General features: G+C 46.8%; 1 protein-coding gene across 5 annotated transcripts in view; it reads right to left on the bottom strand.

The window, feature by feature from the left end:
- Positions 1 to 4,231, bottom strand: part of LOC138635311 (unconventional myosin-VI-like) — an 88,847-nt gene extending 84,616 nt beyond the window's left edge. For all 5 annotated transcript variants that reach the window (XM_069722729.1, XM_069722728.1, XM_069722727.1 and 2 more), the window contains exon 1: positions 4,060 to 4,231. The gene's annotated coding sequence lies outside the window, so the exon portion shown is untranslated. The remainder of the gene's footprint in view (positions 1 to 4,059) is intronic.
- Between the last annotated feature and the right edge of the window lie 2,070 nt (positions 4,232 to 6,301).

The following is a 6,301-nucleotide window of genomic DNA, read 5'->3' on the forward strand; positions in this document are numbered from 1 at the left end:
AAAAGTCTGAAGTCTTTGTTCCGCTGACAATTTGATGGGACTCAAAGAAACGAATGTAAAGAAGTGAAATGAGATTTATAAAAGCAACGACCTCGGACGGACAAAATTATTAAACGTGTTCACGACCAAATAACATAAAAATCAAAGTCGGCTTTTATTAAAACTGGATGCATGTTGTGTCTTTACAGGTCAGCGCGAACTTATCTGAGTGTAGAGAAACGAGTCGTCTGCAAACAAACTGATGTCGAAGCACTGATTTAAAAAGTAGAGGAGCGAGAGCGGAGACCTGAGGGACACCGTTACCGTCGGCAACAACCGTCTGAGTTCTCTCTGCCAGGAATAAACCAAAACAACCGATCATGACGTCATCTCTATCCGTTTCAACCTGGAGACGCCGTAGAGATCCACGGAAACACTAAGCATCGTACAGCGGGGGAAACCTCGAGCTGGAAGTTTGTTTTCAGTCCAACTGAGAGAACCAGGAAGTTCAGAAAGATCCGCAGCTAAAGATTAAACTGCTCACTTTATGTTTAACCAGAGAACGTGATTATAATGTGACTGATGGACTACAACAGTTGGTGAGGAACAGTTTGGCTTGTTGTTGTTTGGACCAGAAAGAAACTCAACTCCGCCACCAGGAAACAGACCTTTAAACTGCAAGGGTTTATGGGTATCCAGAGACAGATGTTGGACAGAGGTTTGAAAATAAACAAATAAATGAGTGCAGGAAAACAGACGGAGGAAGAGGAAGTCTAACCTTAAAGAAACTCATCAGGTGAAGATAAAAAGTTCTAGAAAGACTTTGAGATGGTTTGAGGAGTTTTCTACTGTGTGTGAGTGTGTGTGTGTGTGTGTGTGTGTGTGTGTGTGTGTGTGTGTGTGTGTGTGTGTGTGTGTGTGTGTGTGTGTGTGTGTGTGTGTGTGTGTGTGTGTGTGTGTGTGTGTGTGTGTGTGTGTGTGTGTGTGTGTGTGTGTGTGTGTGTGTGTGTGTGTGTGTGTGTGTGTGTGTGTGTGTGTGTGTGTGTGTGTGTGTGTGTGTGTGTGTGTGTGTGTGTGTGTGTGTGTGTGTGTGTGTGTGTGTGAGTGTGTGTGTGTGAGTGAGTGTGTGTGAGAGAGTGTGAGTGTGTGTGTGTGAGAGAGTGTGTGTGTGTGTGTGTGTGTGTGTGTGTGAGTGTGTGTGAGTGTGAGAGAGTGAGTGTGTGTGAGTGTGTGTGAGAGAGTGTGTGAGTGTGTGAGTGTGTGTGTGTGAGAGAGTGTGAGTGTGAGAGAGTGTGTGTGTGTGACAGACGGCCGGTAAGTCGACACTCCTCGTTGCCGACGACGACGAGAGGCTGCAGTCTGCTCAGCGAGCCACGACTAATTCAGCTCACATTCCCCTAATTACAAAGGCTGGTGTGTGTGTGTGTGTGTGTGTGTGTGTGTGTGTGTGTGTGTGTGTGTGTGTGTGTGTGTGTGTGTGTGTGTGTGTGTGTGTGTGTGTGTGTGTGTGTGTGTGTGTGTGTGTGTGTGTGTGGAGGGGATCCCACCACCACTAACATATCTCCCTTTAGAAACCAGATCTGTATGAACTCAGCGATGCTGCTGAACTTCAGGACGTCTGAAGCTCAAACCAGTGAATCACAGCTCCTGGTGGATTAACTCAGAAACCGTCTTTGAGTTTGTGTGAGGAGACAACGGCCGTCATCCAATCAGCTGCCGGCAGCGACGTCACCTGTTTGGTTTGTAAACGGACGCTATGAAGCCTCCAGTTTTTTGGGCAGGAAGTGACCATATTTGGACGAGCTGGGGGAGGAGCCAGCGGTGGATCTGACCAATCTGATTGGAAACCTGATACTACGTCCCGCCCACCGATAGCTGTAACCTGACTGCACCACAGACCTGTCAATCAACCAGACACGCCCCCAAAAACAGGTCTTCTTGAATCTTCTTTTCTAATGAATGAGGGATTATTTTCAGATGGACCTCCAGAAAACTAAGAAGAAGGAGTGACTTTAGCTAACAACACCGAGATAACTGATGGACACATTTTATTCACTTTGGATTTGATGAGACAAGTTGAATGGGAGTCTATGGAGCCGGAGGCTTTTTGGAGCCGACCTCTAGTGGCACTCGCTGGTATTGCAGCTGAAGACACTTCTGGATCAGAACCATTTTTGGCTATCAACACTTTTAATGTTTAATTAGTCTCCGAGGCTGCTTCCACACCTGATGTTTCGGTTCGGCCCGAACAAAAGGTGTGAAAGCAGCTTGAATCCAAAGACCTCAAAAAACTGTAATACACTTCCAGGATATTCCAGGAATTCCTTAACGAGGTGGTTTCACTCTTTCCTCATCGGCTTCATCCTGAGAGCTCCAACGACACAACGAACCAGAAGCCTTCACAGACTAATGTCCTGAATCATCGGCCTTCTCATGTAGACGGGGATATTTTAAGTGGATAAAGACGCATATAAACAGCTTATCCCGAATAAGACAACTTGGACGGGAGCCATTTCCTAGCATGCCCCTGAGTGGTGACATCTCTGCAGCCAAAAAGCAATCAGATCCAGTCTTCTTACTTAATGCGAGCTGAGTTTTTATGCCCCGGTCGTGTCCATCCTCGATCCTCGCCGGACTCGGGAAGGAAGACCGTTTCCCGTTGTGACGCAACTTCGTGTCGGCCGTAAGACGAGGATGTTACGAGGAAGGAGAAAAAGTCAAAGTCCACCTGAAGACGCGTTGAGGAGTTCAACCCACAGGTGGCAAATTAGGTCACAAACACTGTATGAATAAACAAATCTACTGGCACAACAAATCTACTGGCACAACAAATCTGAATCCTACGAGAGACTTTGGGATACATAAACTGCCATTACAGTGATTTTCAGAGCTGCTTCGGCCACACAACAAACACAATAAGCACTGAGGGCTCTTATGTAATCGTGCAGCACAGATAAAGCCGGAGCTGCATCCTCACTTCTAAAGGATGCCACTTTATCTTCTATCATCGCTGCAGGATGAGGAGCAGTACCAGGGCCGAACCCTCCCCACCCGCCCACCACCACCACCGCTTTCTTTTTTCTTATGCAAAGCATGTCCACTGGCACTCCTGCTTCCCAGGCTCTGGGAGCAGTGTGCTGGGTGTGCAGGCCGCAGCCGTGCCTCTGTTGTGAGGTCTGACATATTGGAGCTGCTGCGCCGCACAACAACGCAGCCTCCCGCGTCATGAACGCACCAGTGAACCCTCATCGCTGCTGCCAAGCTGTCCCGGTCCAACTCTCTCTAATGTGATAAGGCTCCTGCTCAAACGACCGACCCAACATGAGCCCCTCCCTCCCCACCCCCAGCTCGAGCTGACCGGACGAAGAGCCGAACCTCGTTAAAAAAAGGTTGAAATTTGGAATCACCTTGCAGGTCAGACATATGCATCCGCTCTGGACAATGAATCAGCACTTCATCTAACGTTGGAGACGCTCCTCTTTGATTCGGCATGTATGTAATTCATAAAGCACAAACCACACTCAAGCAAATCAACTTTGTAATGTTGTTTGCCAGCTAATTCCGCTGTGTTGTATCACCTGAATCCACCCACTGCCTCCCAATGGCAGTGTGTCACCAAGTTGAAGCTCTCCTGACATAAAGGTTGTCACGGTGGTTCTTTTTTTAAGCCGAATTAAAGAGATTCACCTATTTATTCGAAATATAGAATTGGATTATGCATATTCTGTGTAGGCCTTCATTAGTCATCAACTAAACTTTAAACTGCCGAATATTTAAAGGAGGCCTGGCGTCAACTCCTCTCAACAAAGCTCGACAAACCCAGGCACGATTCACGCAGCCAAACATGTTGAATTAATGAGAAAGACCAGGTGCGTGTCGTTGGACTCCAGTAAAGACCTGTTTGTCTGCATGTCAGTCGTGTGAACGGCTCGTCCCGGAGCTCCGGGCTCCGTGTTGGCGGCTCTCCTCCCGGGAAGCGGCGCAGCACCGGGACGCCGCTGTGTGCCGTAGCCCGCCGGCTAGCTACCATCACGGTGTCGTGGGGCTCAACCCCCCCCGGTGCATGTCGGAGCGACTTACCTCGTTTCAGAGGAAACTCCCGAGACTCCGCAGCTTCTTCTGGAGGAAACTGATTTTAAGGTTTTTTGAAGGAAAATTCCCAGAAAGGCAGCGCGCGCGTCCGCCAGCCTCGGCCGTGCCGGTTTGTCTCTGAAGCTGGTCGGTGCTCCGGCAGCCTGGCCCACACTCTGCCCACACTCTGCCCGCCCTGAAAGCCTCCGACTCCCGAAGAAATCCTGGGGAACTGGCCCTGTGACGTCACGAGCTGGGTAAATAGTCCCGGCGGAAGGGGCCGGGCTGCAGGGGGCGCTGTGCGGAAGGTAGCGCGCAGCTCTGGCGTCACGTGCAGGTCGAGTTCTGTTTTTAAAGGTCTTAGAGGAATAATCTGAAGGGAAATGGAGCTCAGTGCATCAGTGCCACCACACAATAACACAACTGGAATTTATCTTATGAAAACCGTAACAGCTGCAGCTCAGACAGGAGAGTGGGTTGCACACTAATCAGAAGGTTGGTGGTTCGAGCCCAGCTCCTCCTGTCCACATGTCTAAGTGTCCTTGAGCAAGACCAAGAACCCTAAAAAAAAAAAATAATTGCTCCCGACGTTGGTGTAAGTCGCTTTGGATAAAAGCGTCAGCTAAATGAAATATAATATAATAATAACAAGAGTCATAAAAAACAAGGATTATAAATTGCAATCCCTTCAGGCTTAAGACAACTTCAGAGAACCCCATAAACTGGATATAAAAGAGTTCGTAGCTTCAGGTCTGTAAAATGGTTCTGATCCAGAAGAGTCTTCAGCTGCAATACCAGCGAGTGCCACTAGAGGTCGGCTCCAAAAAGCCTCCGGCTCCATAGACTCCCATTCAACTTCTCTCATCAAATCCAAAGTGAATAAAATGTGTCCATCAGTTATCTCGGTGTTGTTAGCTAAAGTCACTCCTTCTTCTTAGTTTTCTGGAGGTCCATCTGAAAATAATCCCTCATTCATTAGAAAAGAAGATTCAAGAACACCTGTTTTTGGGGGCGTGTCTGTTTGATTGACAGGCCTGTGGTGCAGTCAGGTTACAGCTATCGGTGGGCGGGACGTAGTATCGTCAGGTTTCCGATCAGATCGGTTAAATCCTTCCAAATATGGTCACTTCCTGCTTCAAAATAACAAGAAATTAAATACATCCGCTGTCTGTGAATATCTGACTACGAAAGTAACTTTGAACATTTTAACGTAAAAACATTAGAAAAACAACATTTGATATTTTAAAATCTGAAAATCTTTAAAGACAAATAGCTTGAAGGGTTTCCAGGGCAAATTAAGTAAATACACAGTTTATAATAAAGTTGAATTTAAACTGTTCATTCGAGTTAATTCATGTTTGTTCTGTGATGCAACTTTAAAGTAAAATGTCCCCCAAATAAAGTTCCCATCGTCTCGGCCGCTTCATAAACTCTGTCGCCTGCTGGCGCTCCGTCGTGACGCTGAGCTGCAGGGAGGTCTGGGATTAGCGGGGATAACGTCGAAGACGACTACAACGGTGATAATCTCTGTCTGCTGCCGCACTCGGAGCCGCTCGCTGCACCCGGGACGGTCACGTAGCGCCCCAACATGGATGGGATTTCAGTTATCCTGTCAAAACAGCAATCATCGAGCTGGCAGACAGGAGTTTTGGTTTCACTTCAGGAGGAAGGACGTCGTCTCCATTTTCTCACGAGATTCTTCAGCACTGTATCTGAACATTAAATGCAAAATGATGAATGTCTTTATGTTTATTGGCGTTAAACGTTTTGCACCGATGGAATAAAGACAATCTAAAAAATGTGGTTACAGATTTTGTCGGACTGACTTGGAATTGAGTCTGTGTGCTCTTAACATGTTTGGATTTAAAAGTTATCAAAACAACATGTTTTTGTCGATGTGCCCGTGGCGTGGCGGCTGGAAAGTGACCCACAAGTCACGCTACAGCATGTCGATCAAAAAATGACTTGATTTTTTTTTTAAGTTAATTGTCTGTTTTTTTTTTCCGTGTCATTGAAGTTGTTGATTTGTGTGTTTGCCTTCATATGATTTAATATTCCTAAAAGAAACAATCAGATGCTCATATTTTGACGTCATTCTCTCCGAGGGAATCAGTTCAAGCGTTTACTTGAAGTGTTTAATCTATATTTCATGCTGCGAAGCTTCACTATAAACAGGCTCATGAGTGGAGACGACAAAACGCAGCTCAGGACTCATGAATGTTTGAGTGTTCGGTAACGTGACACCGGACGA

Source organism: Brachyistius frenatus, unplaced genomic scaffold, assembly GCF_029030835.1.
Source record: "Brachyistius frenatus isolate BFR_SWC_R1_liver_20210118 unplaced genomic scaffold, ASM2903083v1 Contig_302, whole genome shotgun sequence".
NCBI classification, from domain to species: domain Eukaryota; kingdom Metazoa; phylum Chordata; class Actinopteri; family Embiotocidae; genus Brachyistius; species Brachyistius frenatus.